This window comes from Canis aureus, chromosome 3 (assembly GCF_053574225.1).
Source record: "Canis aureus isolate CA01 chromosome 3, VMU_Caureus_v.1.0, whole genome shotgun sequence".
Taxonomy (NCBI): domain Eukaryota; kingdom Metazoa; phylum Chordata; class Mammalia; order Carnivora; family Canidae; genus Canis; species Canis aureus.
The window spans coordinates 39,637,801-39,649,354 of record NC_135613.1 but is presented as its reverse complement, the minus strand read 5'-3'; positions in this window follow the sequence as shown (position 1 = coordinate 39,649,354).

Below are 11,554 nucleotides of genomic sequence, written 5' to 3'. Positions count from 1 at the left end.
AATATTACCATAAAGTTTCCCTTATGCCCTTTCTATTTGTTAGAAAACAAAACTATCCTGATTTTGAACATTAATTAGCTTTGCCTGTGTGTGTATGAGAGTTTTAATTAGCTCTACATCTTTGATGTATTTTTTTAAATTTCATTAACATGTAGTTTTATATTAGTTACGAGTAAACAACATATTGACTCAACAATTCTACACATTACTTAATATGCTCATCGTGATAGGTAGTCATTATCACCATACAACATTATAGCAATATTATTAGTGATATGTGCTCTCCTGTGCTTCTCATCTGTGACTTATTTTATAGTACGTTTGGTGGAGTCTATAGGATTTCTTATATATATTGGGCAGCCCAGGTGGCTCAGCGGTTTAGCACCACCTTCAGCCCAGGGAGTGATCCTGGAGACCCAGGATCGAGTCCGGAATTGGGCTCCCTGCATAGAGTCTGCTTCTCTCTCTGTCTGTGTCTCTGCCTCTCTCTTTCTGAGTCTCTCATGGATAAATAAATAAAATCTTAAAAAAAAAAAAAAAAAGGATTTCTTGTATATATTATGCCATCTGTAAGTAGTGACAATTTTACTTCTTCCTTAGCAATTAGGATGCCTTTTATTTCTTTTTCTCATCTAATTGCTGCAGTTAGGACTTCCAGTACTGTGTTGAATAAAAGTGGGGAGAGTAGATATTCTTGCCTTATTCCTGATCTTACAGGACTTTCTTTTTTCTTTTTTTTTTTTTTTTTTGCCATTGAGTATGATGTTAGCTATGAGTTTTTCATACATGGCCTTAATTATGAGGCAACCACTTTGTTAAGAGTTTTTATCATGAATGGATGTTGCATTTTGCTAAGTGCTTTTTCTGCATCTATTGAAATGATCATATGGTTTTTATCTTGTTAATGTGACTTATCACATTGTTTGCAAATATTGATCTATACTTTCATCCCTGGAATAAATCCCACTTGGTTGTGGTGAATAATTTTTAAAAATGATTATTGAATTTGGTTTGCTAATATTTTGTTAAGGATTTTTTACATCTATGTTCATCAGAAGTATTAGCCTGTAATTTTCTCTTTTCATAGTGTCTTTGTCTGGTTTTATCATCCAGGTAATGCTGGCCTCATAGAATAAGGAAGGCTTCCAAATTTGTCCCTTATTTTTTAATACTTTGAGAAGAATAGATAGTAACTTTTCTTTAAATGTTTGGTAGAGGCCAGTCTGGGTGGCTCAGCGGTTTAGCGCCATCTTCAGCCCAGGGCCTGATCCTGGAGATCAGGAGATCCTGCATGGAGATCCTGCACGGAGCCTGCTTCTCCCTCTGCCTCTCTCTCTCTCTCTCTGTGTCTCTCATGGATAAATAAATAAAAATATTAAAAAAAAATAAATGTTTGGTAGAAGTCAGCTGTAAAGCAATCTGGTCGTGAACCTTTGAGAATTAATTATTTTAATTAATTATTGATTTAATATTATTTACTAGTAATTAATCTGTTCAAATTTTCCATTTCTTCTTGATTCAGCTTTGGAAGACTGTATGTTTCTAGAAATTTATCCATTTCTTCTAGGTTGTCCAATGTGTTGGCATGTAATTGTTCATAATAGTTTCTTACAATCCTTCATATTCTGTGGTATCATTTGTTATGTCTCCTCCTTTAATTCTTATGTTATGTATTTGAGTTATCCTATTTTTCTTGACTTTGGCTAAAGGTGTATCAATTTTGTCTATCTTTTCAAAGAACCAACTCTTGGTTTCATTAATGTTTTCTATTTTTTTGTCTCTATTTCATTTTTCTGCCTTAATCTTTATTATTTCCTTTCACCTACTACCTTTCAGCTTTGTTCTTTTTTCTAGCTCCTTTAGGCATAATGTTAGATTGATTGTGATTTTTCTTGCCTCTTGAAATAAGCCTGTATTGCTAAAAATTTCCCTCCTAGAACTGCTTTTGCTGTGTCTGAAAGATTTGGAACTGTTTAATTTTAATTTTCATATCTCTTCATGTATTTTTTTATTTCTTATTTGATATCTTGGTTGACCCATTGGTTGTTAGAATCATGTTGTTTAGCTTCCATGTGTCTGTGTTTTTTCCAGTTTCTTTCTTGCAGTTGATTTCTAGTTTCATACTGTTGTGGTCGGAGAAGATGCTAAGACGCTTGATAGGATTTCAGTTTTCTTAAATTTACTGAGACTTGTGGTGTAACATATGATCTATCCTGGAGACTGTTCTATGTACACTTGAAAAGAATGTGTACTCTGCCATTTTGGGATGGAATGTTCTGTACATATCTGTTAGGGCCATCTGGTCTGTCACTCAAAGCCACTGTTTGCTTGTTGAAAATCTGTCTGGATGGATCTGTCCATTGATATAAGTAGGGTGATAAAATCCCTATTATTGTATTCCTTTCAGTTTCATGTTTTATATCTATTAATATTTGTTTTGTATATTTAGGTACTCCTACATTAGGTGCAATGATATTGAAAATTGTTATATCCTCATTGTATTGATCCCTTTCTCATTATGTAATGCCTTTCTTTGTCTCTTGCTACAGTTTTTGCTTTAAAGTCTATTTTGTCTGTTGTAAGTTGCTGTCCTAGCTTTCTCTTGTTGCTTCCATTTGCATGGAATATATATTTCCATCCCTTCACTTTTAGTCCATTTGTGTCTGTAGGTCTGAAGTGAATTTCTTGTAGGTGGCAAATGGGGCTTTTTTTCTTTCTCCATTCTATCACCCTATTTCTTTTGGTTGGAGCATTTAGTCCATTTACATTTAAAGTAATTATTAATGGGTGTGTACTTATTGACATTTTGTTAATGTTTTCTGGTTGTTTTTGTAATTCTTCTTGTTCCTTCTTCTCTTGCTCTCTTCCCTTGTGATTTGATGGCTTTTCTTAGTGTTATGCTTGGCTTTCTTTCTCCTTATTTTTTGTGTACCTTTGATATATTTTTGATTTGTAGTCACCATTAGGTTTATATGTAACATATATATGGCAATATTTATTAAAATGATAGTCATTTAAGTTTAAACACATTCTAAAAGCACTAAATTTTTACTACCCCTCTATGTTTTACTTATATGTTGTTTTACTTATATTTTAGGTCTTACTTTGTATATCCCTTCTAAAAAAATATTTTTGTAGATGTAGTTGATTTTACTTTTTCATTTTAACCTCCACACTGGCTTTAGAAGAGATTACTACCTATATTATGTTTGCTTTCACCTGTGAAATTTCTTATTTCCTAATTTTCTCCTAGTCATGGCCTTTTGTTTCCAGTTAAAGAATTCCCTTTAACATTTCTTATAAGGGTGGTTTAGTGGTGATGAACTCTTAACTTTTTTTTGTCTGTGGAACTCTTGATCTCTCCATCTATTCTGAGTGATAACATTAGGCAGAGTATGTTCGTTGTAGTTTTATTTCCCTAATAGGACTTTGCAAGTCAGAAAACAGTGACTTAATATAGTCAAAGTGTTTTCTAAATAGTCAGCTGATAAATTTATGGGGCTTTTGTATGTAATGTTTCTTTTGCTGGTTTTAAAATTTTTCATCATAACTTTTGCCATTTTAATTATTATGTGTCTTGACATGGACCTCCTTGGGTTCATCCTTTTAGAAACCTCGGTTTCTGGATCTGGATGTCCATTTCCCTGCTCAGATTAAGGAAGTTTTCAGCTGTTACTACCTCACATTTTCTGTTCCCTTCTCTTTCATTCCTCCTTCTGGGATATCTGTAATGTTAAGGTTGTTAGGCTTAATAATGTCTCAGAGTTCCCTTAACTTACTTTCATTTTTTTTCTTTTTTCTTTTTACTGTTTAGCTTGGTTGCTTTCTATTACCCTGTCTTCCAGGTTGCGGATCCATACTTCTGCAGCCTCTAATGCGCTGTTGATTCCTCCTAGTATATTTTTCATTTTAGTTATTGTATTCCTCAGCTTTGACTGGTGGTTCTTTATATTTTCTATCTCTGTTGAGATTATCATGGAGATCATTAATTCTTTTCTTGAATCCCTTGAGTATCTTTATGACCATTAATTTGAATTTTTTATCAGGTATATTGCTTATCTCCATTTTATTTTGCTCTTTTACTGTGATTTTTGTCTTGTTCTTTCATTTGGAGCATAGTCTTCTGTCTCCTCATTTTGTCAAACTCACTATGTTTGTTTCAATGCATTAGGTAGGTCAGCTGCATCTCTTGATCTTGAAAGCAGTGATCTTGTATAGAAGAGGTCTTGTGGTGCCTTGTATTTCAGTTCCCCCTGATCACAAAAATAAAGTGTTCTAGAAGTGTCCCACATAAGTAGTGTGGGCTATTTGTGCCCTAATGGTGTGTCTAAGCCATGATTGCCTTCAGCCCAACTAACTGTGGTGACCTGCTTTGCCTGCTGTAGATGCCTCAGTAGGGTTTGTCCCTGTACTGTTGAGAGACCATGAGGCTGCCATGGCCTTTTGGTGGGCAGGACTTGCTCCCTGCACAGCCAACTAGAAGGCTGGCCTGCTGACACTGTGGGTATTCTGGTATATAGGGTTATCTCCTCTTCACCCCAGGTCAACAATCCTTTTGGAGTAGTACTAGTTCCTGCCACATGTCCCTGCAGATGCTGCTTGGGAGGGATGCCTACCAAGGCAGTCAGGTTAAATGGAGTAGGTCTACAGGATAACAAGAAGATGGGGTAGTGGTACCAGCAAGGTAGATAAAAAGTGTTAGACCTGACTCCCACAAGTGTTTGAATGTCTAGGCTGGGGAAGTGGAAGGGAAATGGCATCTGCCAGCATTTTTCTTCCTGGAGAGATCACCTGGAAATTCTTGCCTCTCAAGCACATGTCCTAGATTAGTCAATAAATCTCTTTCATGTATACCTCAGGCACTTATCAAGCTGCTGCTTCTGTGCTGTGTCTTGAGCCAAGTTATTAATTATGCTTGTTCTTTAAGGGTGAGGACTCCATTTCCTATTATACCCTGGCTCTCCTGAAGTTAAGCCCTGCTCTTTTTCAAAACCATATGTTGTAGGGATTCATCTTCCCTGTATGTGTCCCCATTACCAGAGGTACCTGGTATAGAGTCTGATCCTCTTCTCGTTTGTAGCGTCCCTCCTGTTTGTGGTTAGCCTTGCCTCGGGTTTGGTTCTCAGCTGTGCCTCTACTCCTCCTTCCCTTTTCAATGTGGCCTCTTCTTTGATGATTAACCATCTGTTCTGCCAGTCTTCAGGTGCTTTTCAGATTTAGTTGCATACATGTAGCTCTTTTCTCAGTATGCTCATGGAACAAGGTAGGCTTAGAATCCTCCTACTCTGTCATCTTTACTATAGCTTTCAAAATCTTTAGTATATATCTTAATACTTTTTCTTTTTCTTTTTTTTCTTAATACTTTTTCTAAAGTTTGCAATATGAATCTTTATCTTACTTTAGGTTTTAATATTATAATGAAATGATATATTCTTTAAACACAATAGGAAAACACAAAAGTGTTCTCCTATTTACCCCTTCTAGGTATGTTCATTTCTTTTTAGAGATTCAAATTTCCATTTTCTATTTTTTTCCTGCAGCTTGAAGAAGCTCCTTTACTATATTTTGTGTTGCAGGTATGCTGCTGATGAATTCTTCCTGTTTTTGATGGTCTGAATTTATCTTTATTTTGCCTTTGTTTTGGGGGGATATTTTGCTTAGCATAGAATTTTAAAAAACGCTTTATTTAAATTCAGTTTGCCAACATATAGTATAATACCCAGTGTTCATCTCATCAAGTGCCCTCTGTAGTGCCTGTCACCCAGTTACCCCATCCCCCTACACTCCTCCCCTTCTGCAATACTTTGTTTCCCAGAGTTAGGAGTCTCTCATGATTTGTCCTCTTCTCTGATTTTTCCCTAGTCTGTTTCTCCCATAGTCCCTTTCACTATTTCTTATATTCCACATATCAGCAACACCATATAATTGTCTTTCTCTCATTGACTTATTTCACTCAGCATAATACCCTCCAGTTCCATCCACATTGCTGTGGGTATTGGTGGGTATTCATCTTTTCTTTAGGCTGAGTAATATTCCAATATATATGTGTATCTATCTATGCCACATCTTCTTTATTCATTTATCTGTCAAAGGACATCTTGGCTCCTTCCACAGTTTGGCTATTATGGACATTGCTGCTATGAACATTGGGGTGCAGGTGTTCTGTCATTTCACTACATCTATCTTTGGAGTAAATACCCAGTGGTGAAACTGCTGGGTTGTAGTGTAGCTCTGTTTTTAACTTCCTGAAGAAATTCCATATTCTTTTCTAGAGTGGCTGCACCAGCTTGCATTCCCACCAACAGTGCAAAAATGTTCCCCTTTCTCCATATCCTTGCCAACATTTTTCATTTTCTGTCTTGTTAAGTTTAGCCATTCTCACCAGTATAAAGTGATATCTGATATCTCATTGTGGTTTTGATTTGTATTTCCCTGATGACAAGTGATGTGGAACATTTTTTCATGTGCTTGTTGGCCATGTGTAGGTCTTCTTTGAAGAAATGTCTGTTCATGTCTTCTGCCCATTTTATGATTGGATTGTTTGTTTCTCGTTTGTTGAGTATGATAAGTTTTTTTTGTAGATCTTGTATACTAGGCAAGGCCTTTATATATGACATTTGCAAATATCTTCTCCCATTCTGTAGGTTGTCTTTTAGTTTTCTTGACTGTTTCTTTTGCCGTGCAGATGCTTTTTATCTTGATGAAGTCTCAATTGTTCATTTTTTGCTTTTGTTTCCTTTGCCTTCATAGATGTGTCTAGCAAGAAGTTGTTGTGGCCAAGTTCAAAAAAGTTCTTACCTGTGTTCTCCTCTAGGATTTTGATGGATTCTTGTCTCACATTTAGATCCTTCAATCATTTTGAGTTTATCTTTATGTATGGTCTAAGAGAATTGTCCAGTTTCATTCTTTTGCATGTGGCCGTCTAATTTTCCCAAAGCTATTTATTAAAGAGACTGTCTTTCTTCCAGTGGATATTCTTTCCTGCTTTATCAAAGAGGAGTTGACCATAGAGTTGAGGGCCCACTTCTGGGTTCTTGATTCTGTTCCATTGATCTATGTGTCTGTTTTTGTGCCAGAACCACACTGTCTTGATGATCACAGCTTTGTAATACAGCTTGAAGTCAGGCATCGAGGTGCCACCAGCTTTGGTTTTCTTTTTCAACGTTCCTCTGGCTATCAGATTCTTTTCTAATTCTATAGAAATCTTAAGATTATTTATTCCAACTCTGTGAAGAAAGCCCATGGTATTTTGATAGGGATTGCATTGAATATGTAAATTGCCCTGGGTAGCATAGGCATTTTCACAATATTTATTTTTCCAATCCGTGAACATAGAATGTTTTTCCATCTCTTTGTGTCTTCCTTGATTTCTTTCATAAGTGTTCTGTAGTTTTCTGAGTATAGATCCTTTACCTTTTAGTTTTATTTCTATGTATCTTATGGTTTGGGGTGCAATTGTAAATGGGATTGATTCCTTAATTTCTCTTTCTTCAGTCTCATTGTTGGTTTGTAGAAATGCAACTGATTTCTGTGAATTGATTTTTGTTGTTGTTGTTGTATCCTGCCACATTGTTGAATTGCTATATAAATTCTATCAATTTTGGGGTGGAGTCTTTTGGGATTTCTATATACAGTATCATGTCATTTGCGAAAAAGGAGAGTTTGACTTCTTTGCCGATTTGAATGCCTTTTAATTATTTTTGTTGTCTGATTGCTGAGGCTAGAACTTCCAGTACTATGTCGAACAAAAGTGATAAGAGTGGGCATCCTTGTCGTGTTCCTGATCTTAGGGGAAAGGCTCTCCCCATTGGTTTTTCCCTATTGAGAATGATATTCACTGTGGACTTTTCATAGATAGCTTTTATGATATTGAGAAATGTTCTCTCTATCCCTACACTTTGAGGAGTTTTAATCAGGAATGGATGCTGTATTTTGTCAAATGCTTTCTCTGCATCTATTGAGAAGATTGTAGGGTTTTTATCTTTTCTTTTGTTGATGTGATCTATCACATTGATTGTTTTGCAAATGTGAACCAGCCTTGCATCCCAGGGGTAAACCCCACTTGGTAGTGGTGAATAATCCTCTTAATGTACTGTTGGATCCTATTGGCTAGTATCTTGGTAAGAGTTTTTGCATACATATTCATCAGGAATATTGGTCTGTAATTCTTCTTTTTGGTGGGATCTTTGTCTGGTTTTGGGATCAAGGGACTGCTGGCCTCATAGAATGAGTTTGGAAGTATTCCTTCCATTTCTATCCTTACGCTGAATAAAGTTGTGAATGTTTCAGTAAATCTGAGCTGTTTATTGGTAATTTTACAAACACAAAACCACTGACTACTGTCCATAAGAAATGTGTCACACAGAGAAATGCTCTTTCAGTTCATCCATGATTTTGTTCATCCTGTCACCTGGAATCAACATTATGGTTTGCAGGGGCTTTGTGGGGGCATCATCAAAGGACCACCTGCCTCTCAGACAAGTGTCGCTCTTTTCCTGCATGAAGTGCTGAACTTTAGGATTGCCTTCTCATAGAAAAATTCTTCCTCTGCATTTGCAAACATTGACTTCTCTTTCTCCTGGTTGTTCCTCTTCTTTTTGGAATTGTTTTTTCCAAACATCTTGCCAGTCAAGAGGTAGAAGTAACACTTCCCACATGGCTTGTTAGTTTTTTGTGCCTCTGTTATTTCTTTCTTACAAAGCATAACAGAGAGAAGGTCTGCCTACTGAGCCTAGTGAAAATCCATCAACAAACCAGAGCAGGTTTGTTGGTTCTGGAAAACCAGAGCTCAGGTTCTTGAAAACCAGAGAGACCTCTGCAGGGGGTTTTGCTGTTTCTGACACAGGCTTGAACAGACATCAGATTTGGACACTTCTAAAACCATGATTTTTACTTATGTAGTTAATTGCACTTGTGATTGACTATGGCAGTGTTTTTAGTAAACAGTAGGATGAACTCCTCAGATTAGGCTGAGTTGTGGATATACAGCAAATAACATGTGTCTCAAATTCAGTCAACATCACTGTCTGCCTCTGTAGAAGTTAAAAATATGTGAGAATCTGGATTTTTTAAAAACAAATATTAAACAGAGGACAAAGGCACAGAGCCATAACCAATGCCATTAGAGCATGGGGTAAGTCTCCAAGCTCTAGAGTCAGGCACTATGACTGGAGTCCTGACATTGGTATAGAATTTTAAGTTAATAGCTTCTCTTTAATTGTGTTTCAGCACTTAAAAATATCGCTTCACTGTCTTGTGGCTTCTATTATTTCTGATGCAGAGTCAATATTGGTTTTTTGTTTCTTTGTATTTTTCTCTCTCAATCTTAGTTTAAGATTTTCTTACTGATAGTGAACAATTTTATTAAATGCATTTTCATATTTTGCTTTGTATTCATCCTTAAGATTTATTTAACCTTTTGGATATGAAGTATATAGAATTTCAAATTTTGAGATATTTTGACCATTACCTTTTAATAATTTTTCTGCCTCTTCTCTTCTAAACATCAGTTTTATGTATATTAGACCATTTATATTATTCTACATATCACAGCAGTTTTGTTCATTTCTTTTAATTGTGTGTGTACACACTTCAATTTGAATAGTTCCTATTGCTCTGAATTAAAATTTACTTATATTTAATTTTCTAATGTCTGATTTTCTGTCAAGACCACCCAGTGATATTTTTTATTTTGCATATGAACCTAAATGAACTACTATTCCATCATAAAGAAGAATGAAGTCCTGTCATTTGAAGCAACATGGATGGACCTCGAGGGTATTATGCAAAGTGAGATGAGTCAGAAAGAGAAAGGCAAGTACCGTATGATTTCACTTACATGTGGAATCTAAAAACAACAAACAGAAAACAGATGAGACTGATAGATATAAGAAAACTGTTGGTTGTCAGATTGGGGGAGGGCTTGGAAGATGGGTGAAATAGGTAAAGGTGATTAAGAGCTATAAACTTCCAGTTATAAAGTATGTCATGTGAGTTTGATGTATAGCATAGGGAACATAAACAATAATACTGTAATAATTTTATATGGTGACAGATGATAACTAGACTAACATAAGGGTCATTTGATAATATATAAAAATATTAAATTCCTATGATGTACACTTGAAATTAATAGGATATTTTATGTCAATTACACTTCAAAAAATACTACCTGTAGTTAAATTATCAGCATTTGTATTTTGAAACTTAATATATTACCTAGGATTGGAAAGTCGGGACTTGATATGTATCATTAAAATAGCATATTTACATTTTACTTTTTCATATGCTGTGGCATGAGGGAATTTGAAATGTTTTTACCAAAGCTAAGCTTATAATTTTTTTCTTTTGCTATTTATTCTATTTAGTATTTTACATAATCACAATCATACAATAAACACATCTGGGTGGGTTACTTCTTTCACTTAGTATTGATTGTGAGATTCATCCATATTTTGTGTATAGTGGAAGACTTCACTATTTATAGAATTATATAAATATATCATAATTCTTTTTTCTAGGCTACTTTTAATGGGCTGCTTATAGAATTTAACTCATAATCAGAAAAGGAAAGAAAACTAATATTTGCAGAACTATATGCCAAGTGATTTCTTTATAATATGGCTGTCAGTTATGTAGTATTGCTAAGGGCTGGGCATTATTGTAGGTGCCTTACATATATTAATTCACTTAATTATCACGACTCTCTTGTAGAATAAGTGATCTTATTACCATCATCCAAAGTTCCATATAAAGTTACTGAGGCAAGATTAAATTTCTGGGCCAAGGTCCCACATAAAAATTGTATGACCTGGTATTTGAGTGCAGGCAGTTGGCTTTAAAGGACATAATCTTGATTTTGTCATATTGTTTGTACATACACAAGCTATTAAATTTAAACTCATTTAGTTATTACTACTGCTAGATACTCTCCATTTTATAGTTTAATAAACACACATGTAGAGTTTTTCCAGTAGATGAGAGTCAGGTCTGTCACTCTACTGTTTCCTACTTTTATATCTTTTTTCAAGTTTTTTTTCTTTCACTTTTTATTTAAAAATAATTATGGGTTTGCGAGGAGTTTCAAAGATAGAACAAAGAGGTCCCATGCACTTTTTGCCTAGTCTCCTCAATGATAATGTTTTTGTGTAACTAAAGCTCACTGTCAAACCAGGAAATTGATGTTGGTATGGTCCACAAACCAAGTAATGGCTTCTAAACACTCTCAAAGTTCTGACACGCAGAATGAGACAACTAGTTCTCTTTTCTATAAACAAAAGGGAACAAAAAACAAACCAAAATAACCAAAGAATATTGTGAATCTAGGAATCAAGCCCTCTTACCTCCATACCTTTAAAAAACAAAAAACAAAAACAAAAACCATTTCACCCCTGACAAACTTAATGGGCCAGCAAAATGTTCTAATACAGTGTAACCCTATTATATATAAAATCTCAATTCCATAAAAGGAGATGAGTTAAACTGCAAATCTATAAAGCTATAGACTGAAGTCCTCTTTAGTGCATCAAAGCAATATCTATGTGAGAAATTATAG